At 42.2% G+C, this 15,560-nt stretch overlaps 1 long non-coding RNA gene across 2 annotated transcripts in view; it reads left to right on the top strand.

Annotated features, from left to right (window-relative positions):
• LOC132430773 (uncharacterized) overlaps positions 1-14,216 on the top strand; it is a 36,611-nt gene extending 22,395 nt beyond the window's left edge. Inside the window, exons 2-4 of one of the 2 annotated variants that reach the window (XR_009520562.1) lie at positions 9,767-9,981; positions 13,397-13,497; positions 14,182-14,216. This is a non-coding gene — a long non-coding RNA (uncharacterized lncRNA). Of the gene's footprint in view, positions 1-9,766; positions 9,982-13,396; positions 13,680-14,181 lie in introns of those variants that run through there. The other variant, XR_009520561.1, reaches the window with a different exon arrangement.
• The last annotated feature ends 1,344 nt before the right edge of the window (positions 14,217-15,560 follow it).

Here is a 15,560-nt window from a genome sequence, read left to right as displayed (position 1 = left end):
TCCAGATCCATTCTCTGTTCTCCTCTGCTCTGTTCTTTGTACTGGGACGTTGGCCTCTGTGAACTGTGTCACCCTCTGACCAGTGGGAGGCACCAGCAGTAGACCAGATTGTGGGAGGAGAGAGATGCCAGGGTGTTTATTCCCTCCCAGTCACTCACTGCCTCAGTGTGGTTCTATCAGTGGCCTCATCACCAGAACTACAGCTGTGGTTGGGTTGGGCAGTCCCCTCTTGACTCCAGCTGTCAACCAGGCTCTGGAAATAGGGTTGACTTCCCCTGCTGTTCAGGCTGGGGATTACAACAGCCCCCTCTGTCCCTAGTTCCTGGGGGAGTCTCAACATCCCTCGCTGGCTCCTCTAACTCTGCCTATATCTCTATAAATAGTTCCTTTATTGAAAAGCCTCTACACAATAAAGTTGGGTATGCTCTCTATTTCTTGCTGAGCCCCTGGCTAACATAGCCTCCGACCTTCAAGTTTTCAGCAGTCCATGACACAGTGACAGATTTAGGGATCACAATCATTTCTCTGAGCCTGGAATCAAGTAAGTACCTGTGCAAACAGAGACATCACATTTCCCTCTGAGCACTCCCAATGCTCAGAGGGAAACGATGTCAGAAATTTAGAAAAAAAAAAGAAGAAAAGTAGACATGTTTGTCTGAAGCACACTGTGCCATTTGATCTAGAAGCTCACAGAAAAATATACTTGGATCTTTTAGGGTCAAGAATGGTATTTTCTGGGAACTGAAACAGAATTGGGGAAAATCTGGTCATTTGTGTAGCTATTGGTATATATATCAATTAGCTATGGCCCCCCAAATTCTGTGTGACAAACCACCCCAAAGCTCAGTACCTTAGAATAATAATCATTTAATCTCACAAAGCTGCAGGTCAGCTGGGCAGTGGCTCTTCACCCTCCTTAGATGGATGACTAATTAAGACGTGCTCTTCTTATGGTGAAGACAGAGGTACAAGAGGCAAGCCCAACCACTCAAGCACATTTCAAGTCCCTGTTTATGTCACATCTGCCAAAGCAAGTCACATGGCCAAGCCCAAGGTCAAGGGGTGAAAGGGAGAAGGTGTAAATATTTTTGACAATAATCTACCACAGCAGGTAAACTACAGGAAAGTCACTCAAAGGCAGGCTACAATTTGTTCAGTTAAAGGGAGGAGAATTTTGGTTTCAGTTTTCCTCTCATTCATCACAGGTGAACTAGAGTGACTTTTTAAAATAGGCTAAATTTCTTGGCATCTAGAAAGTTTCTTATTAACAGAGATGATATTGCCCTAGAAACAGAGGCATTTGGAGGTTTCAGATATTAAGCAAATGTTATTGTTATGGAGGTTTCATTATCTGTTCATGACTAAACTGGGATTGCCAGACTTGAGACCTGAATCTAGCCTTGTCCTTTTTTTTTTTCTTGCAACGTTCAGATCCCAAAAGAATTACTCTCATTCTGAATCCTGGGCTGAGAATCAGCACATCTCACTGAATATCCGTTTGTGATTCCACAATCTGGATAGCCAAAAAGAGGTAAAAGGATCCAAAATGAACACTTTCTTATCTACACAGGCTTTCCTTAATTAGTGACTAATTTGCACTTTAACTGAGGTTTATTCAATTTGGAAGGGGTTAAATTTGAAGATTCTAACAGCTCTCACCAGTTTAGTATCTACTAATCTTTCTTAGCCCAAGGAGAGGGGGAAAAGTGCTTCCCTTGCATAGGATTGAAAAGGAGCAAAAAGTCCTTAGTTATCTTGGTCATCTTAGGGAAGGAAAGAATTGTTTAAAATGGTGAGCCCAGCAAAGAAAACAGCTAGAAGATCTTCAAGAAATCTCCATTATGCTCCCAGCACAGTGTGTGAAGCCAATGAGTGTTTATGAATGATAAGTTAATTTCAAAAGAAACATTAGCTTGGGATTCTAGCTGTCGAAGGACAGTATAGAAATTCAGAGTAGAGAGATACCAATATAGTTTGCAGTCATGACAAACCATGTAGATCAGATGATACTGGGACTGGACTTGAATAAGCTGGTTTGAATAAAGAAAAAGGAAAATGCACTGGGAGACAGTATGAGTAAAGTTTGGAGTTATGAATAAACATGATACATGGGGTAGTCTGTAGGGGGTAGTGAGGAGACCATCTTGATCAAAATGGGGAAGCAGTCATGAATTAAGTGGGTTAGAGATTGTACTGCCAGATCGTGAGGGTCTTAATAGGTGAAGGCATTTCGATGTTATGTGGTGGATATCAGAAGCTGTTGGATTTCTTGGTGGGGAGATTATTTAGTGCAAACATCTCCAGTTGTCACAACAGGCTGGTTTTCCTTATGATGCTAGGACAGATTTTGACTTGATAGTAATGATTGTGGTGGATGAAAAAGGAAATGATTCACATGTATTTTAACTTCTTTACAAATTTGTTTTAGCCTGAATCATAGGAAGAGTCTCTAGCCTTTTCCCATGGTTTTTGTTGGCAGCAGCTGTATGTTCCCATGGGAACACACATACTTACCTATCCAAACCTTCCTCTTATTTATGCCTTCGGCTTCTGTTCACTTGGATGTTTTCATCTTTTCTATGGAGCATATTCACATATAAGCATAGAGCACAGCCCATTTTTCTTTTGCAACTGAGGATTCATTCTGAATATTTTCAAATGTATAAAACTCCAGGTAGGGCTTCCCTGGTGGCACAGTGGTTGGGGGTTCGCCTGCCGATGCGGGGGATGCGGGTTCGTGCCCCGGTCCGGGAAGATCCCACGTGCTGCGGAGCGGCTGGGCCCGTGAGCCATGGCCGCTGAGCCTGCGCGTCCGGAGCGGCGGGAGAGGCCACAGCAGTGGGAGGCCCGCGTACCGCAAAAAAAAAAAAAAAAAAAAAAAAACTCCAGGTAAAACTCCAAACCAAATATGATGGGAGGAGGCATTTGGATAGACCATGGAGTGATAACATCACTTTGAACACCATCTGTGGTAAACATTTTAGCTTTCTTCAGTGACCAGATAAAGGAAAGGTGGCTCAGAGTGCTTCTTCGGTGGCTAATTCTGGAAAGCCTTTGCTAAATTTTAATCCAAAATAGGAAGACTCTCCCTCCCTCGTGTTCAAGAAGCTTGCAGTGCTGGGGGTGACATTGCCCTTTTCATCTCCTGGAGAGAAGTTCTCCTCTGACCATAACAGCAAATCAGCAAACACTCACTGAACTCTTTACTCATAGAGGACACACTAATTTCTATGTTACTTTGTTCCTTGCCAAATTCCAATGGCTTGAAATCCAAAATAGATGAAGTTAAATAAGAGCAGTTGTATGTTTTCAAGAAATTCTTGAGTTTGGTTACTGGACGTTTTCTAAGATATTTCTTTCCTTAGTTTATACCAAAAACATCTATTGAGCTAGCTTCTAGACTAAGTGCTGGTGATTCAGACATGAATAACACTTCCTCTGGAGTGTTTCAGGTAAGATGAATACATAATAAGCTATAATTAAATTTAGTAAGTCCTTCAACAGAAGTGCACAAGTTCTGTGGGAATGCTGAAGAGAACAATTCCGTGGTTCCAGGGTGGCCTTCACAGAGCAGAAGGCATTTGGGCAAGTCTCAAAGGGTGAGCAGGGCCTCCCTAAGTGGAGTAAGAGCACTTCAGGCAGAGAAGAGAATGAATAAAAGCACCAGTACATCAAACTGCAGTGCTGGCTGTTATTTCTTTTCATTCCAGATGACACAAGTCAGGAATCCAGGGAGAGACAAGTGTCTGGGAGGCTGCCCTCCTCAAGGATGGTCTTCTCAGCTCAGCCCTGCTGCAAGCAGAAATTTCACGGCTGCAGAATCAGGCTGGTTAAATCATAAGGGTAGGACTTCCTGGGGAGCAAAATATTTGCAAACACTTTCATGGAAATGGGACAATGGACTCAAAATTACTGCAGGTTTTCCAGACTGTCCAGAAACATGTTTTCTGGAGGAGGAGCCATACTCTTCTAGAAGGAATCTAAGGGAAATGCCACAAGGTTTTAAGAACCTCAGGTGGTCCCAGCCTCCTTCCATGGTCCCAGGAATGCTTCCTTGTGGTTTTCCTGACCATGTATTCTTCACTTTACTAAGCTATGAGTTCACTCCCTGTATTGTTTTCCTAGGGCTACCATAACAAGTTACCACAGGCGTGGCTGAAAACAACAGAAATTTATTCTCTCACAGTTCAGGACGCCAGAGGTCTGAAAATCAAGGTGTCAGCAGGATTGGTTCTTTCTGAAGACACTGAGGGAGAATCTGTTCCATGCCTCTCCCCTAGCTTCTGGTAATTTTACCAGCAATCCTTGGCCCTTATAGATGCAGCACTCCAGCCTCTGCCTCCATCTTCAAAATGCCTCCTTCCCTGTGTCTCTGTGTGTCTTAAAGCTCCCTCTCCCCTCTCTTTATATGGATATTAGTCATTAGTTTTGGGGCCCATCCTAAATCCTGGATGATCTCATCCCAAGATTCTTAATTACATCTGCAAAGATCCTATTTTCAAGCAAGGTCATATTCACAGGTTCCAGGAATTAGAACTTGGACATACCTTTTGGGGGAGCAGTATTCAACTCACTGTGTCCCCCCTTTCGTTGCCCACATCCGGTGGCTTCTGAGCGCTTGTAGCTGGGTCGTTAGACCTTGTCCAGAAACTGGATACTGGGATGGAAAGACACAGTACCGTAGCTCCCATTGGCGAGGAGTAAAACAAAGGTCCAGATTATCCAGAATTTTCTTACTAGAATCTTTGACCAGAGGCACATCAAAGATGTGAGCTCTACCTGCAAAAAGGTCCAGAGTAAAAATTTCTTCTAGAGAAAGGTGGGGCTACTTAAAACACACCTTTTTTGCTTTTTACAGTCTGTGGTTGTCATATGTTCATCCTTTTGTGAATGGGAACAGATTATTTACAACACTAACAGTTACATGGAATGTTGGGTTCTGATCCCTTAGCTAATAGGTAGCTGCAGGGTCCACCAGAGCCAAGAGGCTCAGCGAGGAGGACTAGTTCACAACATTTACTGAGGGTAGAAGCGTTAGCCAATTGCTTCCTGAAAAATCCCAGATCAGTTTTTGTAGAGCAACAAAATTTCAAACTTTCAAAATGGATTGAGTAAAGCTACTTCTACCTTACTTTCCCACAAATCACTTTTCTCTCTTTGCTTATAGCATATTCCCAAGAATCTTGGAATTCAGGATGACTTTGCCAAGAAAATTTTATTTCTTAACTAATTACTATATAATGTCTTCCTGGAGTAAAATTACAGGTTGGGGGTCATAAATAAAGCCTGCTCAACCTTGGTCAAATCTAATTTCCCCTACTCCATGCCTGCATTCAACAGCTGAACATGGCTGGAGAAAGACCCAACCTTGCTGACTGCTCTCACTTTAAATTATGATCACTAAGCTCAAGTGGGCCTTTGGTGCTACTTGGCCATCTCTCTCCATTTCTCTCATCTATTCCCAATCCTGAATGACTGTTCCATAACTTCTCTCTTCTCAATCCTCCAACAACTCTTCCTCCTCAATTCTCAAATATCAGCTAACTACCTTACTCCTGTGAAAAATATTGCAATTCAGAAGAGAATTTCTACACACTCCCCCACTCTCTACATGGCCACAGCTTCTGCCTTCTCTCTTTTACCCTTGATGAACGTGTGCTCTTAAGGAAGCCCCTCCAGTTGTGCACTGATCCCATGTTCCCTCTCATTTACTAAGGATATCTGTACTTTTCCCACTTTTTCCTGCCTCATCAGTTTTTCCCTCTTGACTGGATCAGTCCCATCAACATGCAAATGTGCTGCAACATTTCCCATTTTACACACACACACACGCGCGCGCACACACACACACACACACACACACTCTCTCTCTCTCTCTCTCTCTCTCTCTCTCTCTCTCTCTCTTTTACACCCCTCTCTTTTGAGCCCCACATCTCCCTCCAGCCACTTGCCTCAATTATTGAGATAATTTCTAAACTGTTTTTTCTCTTGGTCTCTTGCCCCATTAAAGTTTCTTTTCCTCACAGCAGCCACAAGGATCCTCTTAAACCACAGTCAGATCATGTCACTCCTCTGCTCAAAACTTGCCAATGACTTCATCTCAGAGCAAAAGCCAAAGCCCATTGTATGGCATATAAAGCCCTATATGGTCAGCTGCCTGTCTTTCCCTCTGACCTCATCTCCTACCACTCCCGTGCTGTTTCTGTTGTAGGATCATTCGTTGCCTGTGCCCCTAAACATGCTCTTCCTAGGGCCTTTGCACTTTTTCTCCTGCAACCTGGAACATTTTTATTCCAAATATCTGCATGGTTTGCTTCTTTACTTCTTTAAAGTCTCTACTGAAATATCACCTTATTTAGAAGGGTCTTCTCTGTGTGGTATGAGGTGCATGTTCTCTGATCACGACCTTGCTCAGCTCTGTTTTCTCCTGCATGCTGCTTTTCTCAGACTCCTATGTTAGCTGGCTTCTGGTCAGATTCAGTCAACTCACAAGCTTGGAGAGTTGGAGGAGGGAAGAGGGAGGGATATTTTCTCCTGTCTCAGCCTGCATCTCCAGGCAGCAGCGTGTCTCTCCTATGACTCCAGTTCCCTTTGAACTAGCTTCTAACTTCTTCCAGGGCACTCCAGCCTCCAGGATCTGATAGCACAGTATTTTTTGTCCCTCCGTCATAGGAATGGTAGTGGCTTCCATCTGTTGCTGATTTCTGGGTTCCTTTACTCTTACTTATTTGGCCTCTCAGGTCTTCCAATATCCATGTAACCAATTCTTTGTATTAAATTTCTCTCTTTTAAAATACTCAGAACTATTTCTATTTTATCCATTGAATCCTGATTGACAGCTTGTATCAGTTTCAGTCCCCAAAGGAAATTTGTAATTTGAGGAGAGTTTAATAAAAAGGACTATTTACATAGGTGAGACTATTTACATAGGTGGGAAGAGGGAAGGGGGGGACAATATGGGGTAGGAGAAAAAAGGGTCATTATGGGATTATATGAAATCATCTGTGTGAAGCTTTTGAAAAGTATGAAGCACTGTAGGGACTTCCCTGGTGGTCCACTGGCTGGGACTCCACACTCGCAATGCAGGGGGCCCGCGTTCGATCCCTGGTCAGGAATTAGATCCCACATGCCACAACTAAAGATCCCGTGTGCTGTAACAAGACCCGACGCAGCCAAATAAATAAATAAATATTTTTAAAAAGAAAATTATGAAGCACTATAGAATTGTAAAAATCTTTCATTCAAAAAAAGTAAATAAATACAAATATATAAATACTGGACTGTAATAAGAAATCATATGTTCTGGAGATTTAATTAATATATTCTGAAAAAAAGTTTTGAGTCTAGCATGTTGGGAAGTTAACAGAGACTAACACTGGTGAGTTATATGGCTCGTGGGTCATTTTTGTTAAGAAAACTACAGCATATGTCTTTTCTATGGTGTTTTGTTGTTGCTATACTCTGCTGCTAGAGGGGTTTCCATGATTTGATGTTTTGGGCCTTAGTCTGACATCTGTATGCCAATTTATGTATGCCAATATGCAATGTATGCATTTAATTTTTCACTTAACAAGAATTTTTATATTGTGATAGGCTAGAATGGAGAAAATTAATCTAACAAGATGGAATTTAACAGACATCCTTTACTCAGATCTAGAACAACAAACAGCTGTCCAAGATCTGGGTGGGGGAGAGATGATTTAACAGTATCACATGGAAAAAAAAAAGGCTCAGGGGTTTCTGTTGGCTAGAAGCTGAAAATGAGTCAATGGCAAGTTGTGGCTTCTTAACAAAACATAGCAAAACAAAACCCTAAAGAAATCTTAGCTTGGAAAAACAGAATTGTAGTATCTAGGCCAAGGTGAAGAAACGTTTCTGTTTCTCCTTCACTAATCAGCCCATACCTGGGGAACTGAGTACTGCTTCAGGCATTGCATCATAGAGGAACAGCATCAAGCCACAGGGGTCCAGAAGAAGGGGATGGGAAGGTACAAGGCTCAGACCATCCACCTGAAGCGTGTCCGCAGGAATGCCGAATATAGTGATGGGTATATCTGTGCTGGGCAGGGAGGTTCAAGGAAGGAGTGTGTAAGAGATAAATTACTTACTCTGTGCCACTCCCTTCTATAGAAAAATGATAGAAAGGGAACTTAATATTGAGTGTCTACTCTGTGCCAGGAAGTGATAACCACTTTACATGTGCTGTCACATTACTTCCCTGCACCAACTCTCTAAGACAATTATCGATATGTTTTCAACACCTTAGCAGCATTCTAATAACTCTCTTCCATTTGAAGATCAAGTATATGCTTGCTAATATAAGCATAGTCTTTTGATATTGGGCTCCAGTATTCAACATGAAGGTTAAGCAATCAACTTCAGAAGAAGTCCCTTTGCTCCCAGGATCTGACACAGTGGTGTACCATTCACTTGCTGTACTCAGACCAGGAGCAGACTGGGGCAGGGCTGGAGATGGACTTCAAGGAAAGAGGGATTTATTGGAGAATGCCAAATCCAGAAGCAGTGCCTGAGTAAGAGGCACCCGCCTCCTTCCACCTCAGCTGTTGCTGGCTGGTGGACAGAGACCGATCTTTAGGGCTCTCTCTGTTTGCCAGGTCGTTCCCATCCGAGTGGTATGGTACAGCCAGTCACCCCCCACCCCACCCCCCCTTCACTGCTCTGCTTCGGCAATTACCTGCCCACTGGCTCCTTAGCAGATTCTTACTCCCACTTGCTCTGTCTTGAGACTCGGTTTAAAAACAACTTGAAAATCATATTCAGGAAATTCTTTGAAAAATACTAGGGAAAGTATTTGAATTTCAATCAATCACTCCTGTGCCTCCATATGAAGTATAAATCCTGCTCCATGCTGTCCAGGACTCTCCAGGTACAAGTCAAACATGTATTTTTCAGGCTTAGTTTTCCATGACATCCCTACGTGGATGTAATGTACTGTTTGCCGTTACAGTCCTTGTTTCATCTAAATTGAATTTCTCATCCCTAGTAGCACACTACTGTGCCTTTTCCTGTCTTTCTACTTGGAAAGACTTCTTTTTATATATCTTTCAAAATCATACTCAGCATTTCGAGTCCTTTTAAATATCATCTGCTTCATGAAGGCTTCTTTGACCAGCACCCCCCATATCATGGGTGAGGTTTTCCCTTCATTGAGCTCCAGACTTCATGGCTAATACCTTTGTATGGCCCTTATGTCACTACTTCTCAACTTCTAAGACCGGTTCACATATTATGGTATGCAGATTTAATATATTTTGTTACCTGTGTTTATAAAAACAGAATGCTTAGCAGTTTCACTTGCATAATGGCTCATTGTAGCCCATGTCCTAAATGGAAAAAACAACTCAAAGAACTAGAAGGTAGCAACACAATTTTGCACTTCAACACTTTTGCAACTGGTCGTTTGAACCATTTATAATTGATAATGTACAATGAGGGAACCGCTCTATTTTTCTTTTACCTTTGCCTTCAAAAACACTGTTGGCTCTCCCTTCGCTCTTCCTTGGAGATACCATGGGCAGATCCAATGGCTCCCCGTTCACTTTCTATTCACTGTTGGGTATTAAATAGTCTGATTTTTCAGGTATTAAAAGGTACGCTCCAGCCAGAAAATTCAAATTGTCATCCATTTCAAAGTGTTTCCCCTCCCTCAGCTTAGAACTGATTCTGGGTTTGAGGATTTACCAGTGGGAAAAGATATGTGGTCTGTTCTTTCACTCCCCTTGCTCTTTGCTTTCTCCTCTCCCAGCTTGTCCTGGCAAGGGCACCTGGAGCCACTCCTAATAAACTCCTGGAATATCTCCTCAAAGTTTGGGAAAAAAGGATGCCTACAGTAAATGAGGTGGAGATGATGGAAATTCCTTGGCAGAGGAAGGGGTCAAAGGCACAGAAAGGCGGGCCTATTAGAACTGACTTATTTGTGCAACACCAGAGAATCACCAGATGACTATGTTTCTCAGGAAGGTGAGTGAACACTCTCTTCACTAAAGAAGTGATGCTTCATGAGGGAGACACTAGAATCTTGACAAACTCAGTGTTTTCTGTCCTCTGTAGGCCATGGTTGTAGGCCAAGTAGGAAATACTGCTGGGAAAACTGGGCTCCCTTGTGTCAGGGGGGTTGATAGAACTCTGGAGTAGAAGAAGCAAGTTGAGAGCATATAATTGTCAGAGCGAAGGTAGGATTGGTGGAATTAATTTGCTGTGTTAATTGATACAATAAGTCTAAAGGAAGACAGGTTGGTGCGATTATCCTAATGGATAACAAGGTCAGAGTGATGAGCAAGGGGACTTGAACCACAGGAATCTGTGCCAAAGACTAACAAACCATGGTATCCTAGGAACAGCTATAAAGGCAGGCAATTGCTTCATTTATATATCCAAGAAAGATCTTGAGTCAGTCAGTACCACAATGGAAAATCATGGTCTCTTGTCTAGTTTCAAGAGTTGAGGCAGTTTTCAGACTCAGAATCCATTGATTGAAGAGCCATGTCCCCTTGGAGAAAGTCCCTGAAACACCATAGCAAGTAGTTATCATAGCTATGCGCAATCCTTCCTCAAAAGGGCCTGCAGACATTTACCAGATTAACTACACACTGGGGAAAGTGAATATTCAGGTATTTTGAAGGCTGTGGATAAGTCAACATGAATACCAAGCAACCCAAAATAGCATCGGCCTCCTTATTAGAGTGGGGATGATTAGAGAACAATTGATATATGGAGTCCTACCCCAAGTCAGGGGGCTGTGGTGTATTTAGCAACTGGAAGAACCCTCACATTAGTTCTCCGTGGAGTGAATCTTTATAGTAGGAAAGGCTAAGTGGAAACCCCTAAAAGTCCTCCCTGATCCCCATCCCTGGGCAAAGATAGTAAATTGAAAGGACATCCTGCAGTGATGCATGTCACCCTCAACCACTTCAAGGATGCAGGAGTGATGCTCTCCATAGTACCCCATTCAGTGCACCAGTTTGATCATCACTTAAAGTATATAGATCATGGATGATAATGATGGACCTTGATTGCCTGGACATTCTGGTCACTGGTCCACTATATTGATGACACCATGCCAGTTGGGCCTGGTAACAAAAAGTGGCAAGAGCTTTGAATGCCTAATTAAGAAATGTGCACCTCAGGTGATAGGAAATAAACCCTACAAAGATTCAGGAACCTGACAGATCTGTGGAACTTTTAGAGGTACAATGGTCTAGACCAGTGGTTGGCAAACTATGGCCTGTGGGCCAAATCTGTCTATTTTGTATGGTCCACAAGCTAAGAATGGTTTTACATTTTTAAGTGGTTTTTAAAAATCAAAAGAAGAATATTTTGTGATGTGAAAAATATTTGAAATTAAGGGTTAGTATATGTCAGTGAAGTTCTATTGTAACACAGTCACACTCTTTCACTTATGTATTATCTATGGATACATTTGAGTTTCAACAGCAGAGTTGAAAAGTTGCAACAGAGACCATGTGTGGAACTCTCATCACTTCATGCTTATCACTCAATGAGTCATAACTCACTCAAAACAGTGTTACAAATGCTAAGCATTTTGTTATACCATTTTATTTTATTTTGTTCTATTTTACGTTACCAGACATGTTTTCATGTCTAAACAAGAAAAGTGGACTTCAAATGTTGCACTTTTAAATCACTGGTGAAGGGTGGTTTGTTTGTTATTGAATTATATTTATTAGGCAATGACACTATAACTGTGCTAAAATAACACAAGATATGTCAACATTTCCAGGTTAAGCACTCATCACAATATCCCAAACTCACAGGAAAGCAACAGTCGGAAAAATTAGGAAATTTAAAATAGAATACCTCATTATAGCAGAATTTCTTCACAAGAATTAAAAATGTAAATGAGGCTGCAAAGAAAGTGAGTTTCTGAGTGGCTCACTTGTTAGCAAGCAAGGAAAGCCATTTACCGATGGCAAGTTAATTAAATTGTGTTTGATCATAGAAGCTGAATAAATGTGTCCAGAGAAAATAAACCTGTTTAAGATGATCAGCCTTTTGGTATGAACAGTTGTTCGGAGTTGAGGACCTTGGTAGCAACATCAATAGTTAGTTTAAAAAAAAAAATGTTAATGGTTCTGAGTATTCTTCCTTGTATCTTCATGAATTGACAAGATGGTACTGATGCTGGTCAGCTGTTGTTTACTTGGATGTGTCAATGCCAAGTTTGAAGTGACTGAACAACTGGCTTCTATGAATAGTCTGTGTTGAGCTACAAGCAAGAATATTTTCAAAGAAATTGAGAAATTTTCGAATTTAGTACAACCTGAAGTGGAATCTGCTAAGATGTATACAACTCCTGGTGATAAAAATTGGTGTGGAGCAGGAAAAGGCTTAGTTGGACAAATTTACAAAGCTTGTGGAAAAGCAGGATATTAAAGACTGTGATTATTCTTTGTGTGATTCATCAGCAGATACTTCAAAGGCAATATTTGAATCTATCATGAGTTATTGAACCAATACTGTAAAAAAAATTAACTTTATTCACTCTTGTATACTTACACAACTTCAGTTCTATTAATTTTTGTCAGCAATAGAGGCTGACTATCCTGACTTGCTCAACTAAACAGCAGTTTGATAGCTTAGCAATGGTAAAGTTTGACTATGTTGTTTTTTTTTTCAGCTTGAAATTTTTCTGAACAAGAAAAACTACCCTCATCCGCTATTTAACCCTGAATGACTCTGGGAATTTTTTGCTAATTTTTAGGTGGGAAGTGGTATTAAGAATTCTTATCAGGGGCTTCCCTGGTGGTGCAGTGGTTGAGAATCTGCCTCCTCATGCAGGGGACACGGGTTCGAGCCCTGGTCTGGGAGGATCCCACATGCCGTGGAGCGGCTGGGCCCTGAGCCATGGCCGCTGAGCCTGCACGTCCAGAGCCTGTGCCCCACAGCGGGAGAGGCCACAGCAGTGAGAGGCCTGTGCACCGCAAAAAAAAAAAAAAAAAAAAAGAAAAGAAATGTAGAATCCACTACGTAAGGAATGAAAAATTCTCTAGAAATCCTCTACCCTTCAGGGAGTAGAGAAGGGAACCCTTCTGGTTCGGCCAACGACCCAACTGAGAACAGTGTGGTCAAGAGCAGAGCTACCCAGGAAGCAGAGGTACAGGAATTCCAAACTTCCCAGGAGAAGGATGGGAAAGTAGAGTAATTAACTTCCAAAAACTTTTACAAACTCAGAAAGGAAGAAAGAGGTGATGGAGTTTGAAGGGTACAGAAACTTGCCTGAGATCAAAGGAAGTCAAATTGCCTAAAGCCAGGGCTCTTCTTTCATAGGCCACACATTCCTTTAAGAATTATTATTATTTTTTTAATGAGAGAAATACAAGTATTCACAAGCATAGAATTTTGCATTTGATTTCAGAGCCTCCCCAAAGCCTGGGATCCATGAGCACTATGTTAAGAACTCCTGGATGAAAATCTTCCTTACAGAAAGTTCACGGTGGAAAATAAATGGCAGGGAAGGTAAGAAGGGCAATTCTGAGTGTGGTTTGCCCATTTCAGGCAATGAGCGCATAGCAGCATCATGGAAGCTTTCTTGCCCTAGGAGGATATACGTGAAACTGTAAAGTACCACGTTAAGGGGAGATTTTTCCCAATGGCCATGTGTTGGAGCAGTCACTGAAATGTTGAAAGCAGCTACTTAACTTGAGAAAGCCAAGTATTTGAAACTAGCTCGGCCAGATCCCAGCTGTCATCTCCACTCCACCCCCTGCAATCACCATTAGTGATTTTTCAACCTTCAACCAACATTTTGTAGATAATGTGTTGGGAAGTGTGGGAGATGAAAAATATTATTGAAACATGGACTCTAACACAGGGACGTTCATCTCCAAGTGGAGAATGTGAATGGTGCTTGCAAGAGCCTGGCCCTGGATTCTTTGACCTTCAACTTTATTGTCTTCAGGACATTTTTAGAAGCACACAATCACGGCTACTCCTTTGGTATTGATACTTAATACTCCTCTGTCATCAAGATTTCAAACTCTGAAATTCTGTTAGGCCACAAACTCTTATTTTTCTGTCTTTCTCATACCTACTAAGTTTTTCTTTACCCTCATCATGAACTCCAGACCCCTTGAATGCTCATACCCGAGTATTCAGGTATGAGTATTCAGCTCTGTCTTGGTTTCACTTGCCTCTTCCTAGCTAGGATACCATGGACATCTGAAGTGACCAAGGACCACCAGGTGGCAGCAGAGTCTCAACTAAAGTGTCCACCAACTTGGGCACCAAGTCAGGTATGGTCATTGTTATTTATAATGGGAGCCTCAAGTTTGAAGGGGAAGTGGAATTAAACAAAGGATAGAGCATACAGGGAGATCAGGCAGCAGTGGGACAAGAAGATCTTGATCCTCATGTAAGTATAAACCAGAGAAGTGGCTAGACCCAAGCAATGGGGGAGATGGCAGGGTTCTCCCAGGTTCATTGTCTGTAACCATTTCATACCTATACACCTGGGTAGTCTCCTCCTGCTTTGAAACATCCCTTGCCCAACTGCTCTGAAGCTCTTTCTAGTTAAGGGTTAGTTACTTAGTGTCAACAAGCCTCCTGGAATCCTTTGCTCTTAACTGCCTTGCCAATCCCCAGTGCTAGATGGAGTCGACCCTCTTGTCTCTCTCCTTCCAGGCGGCCAGGTGCTCCTGCAGAAAGTTACAAAAGTCTACACATTGGATCAACTCTGAATCCATAATATGTAACCTCAAGGCTGCTGAAGTTTCCTCTTTTCATCCTTAGTTAATTCCTTGGGGCATTGCTCATAGAAGCAATTCTAAGCCTTCTCCACTCGCTGAAGTCCCTTTCTGCATTTCAGCTCCTCGACCACAGCAGATGACCTCACATCCTCCTTTGTCTGGAGGACTGGGACCATCCATCCAGTCCTCCTCTGCAGGCCCTCTCCACTGTAGACAGAGCACAGGACCTACAGAGTCCTCCATGGTACATTTCTTGAGCTGAATGGGAAAGACATCAGAAATTTCATCCTTTTCAAGGCAAAGTAAGAAAACAGCTAGCCTACATCTCATCTCAGAATCAACTTACTACTCTGAATGATATGTTACTCTCTTAGTCAGCTCGGGCTGACAAAATAACACAGCCTCGGTGGCTTAATCAATAGACATTTATCCTCACAGTTCTGGAGGCTGGGAAGTCCAAGGTCAAGATGCCAGACAATTCGGTTCCTGGTGAACATCTTCCTGGTTTGTAGACAGCCACCTTCTCCTTACGTTCTTACGTGGTTTTTCCTTGGGTGCATACAGAGCGAGAAAGAGATCTCTCTCTCTCTCTTCTCTTCTTATAAGGCCACCAATCCCATCATGAGTGCTTCACCTTCATGATCTAATCTAACTCCTGTGGCCTCATCTACAAATACCATCACACTGGGGATTAGGGTCTCAGCATATGAATTTGGGGTACACAAATATTTAGTCCAGAACAGTTACAAATGTTGATGGCTGGAGTGTTTCCTAACTTAGGACTGGGGTGACAGCTCTTAAAAATCTCATCTGCAAAGATAGTGCTTTCAAACT

Source organism: Delphinus delphis, chromosome 9 (assembly GCF_949987515.2).
Source record: "Delphinus delphis chromosome 9, mDelDel1.2, whole genome shotgun sequence".
Lineage (NCBI taxonomy): Eukaryota > Metazoa > Chordata > Mammalia > Artiodactyla > Delphinidae > Delphinus > Delphinus delphis.
Note: the sequence above shows the minus strand (reverse complement) of the source record. Positions and strands in the feature narration are given on the sequence as shown.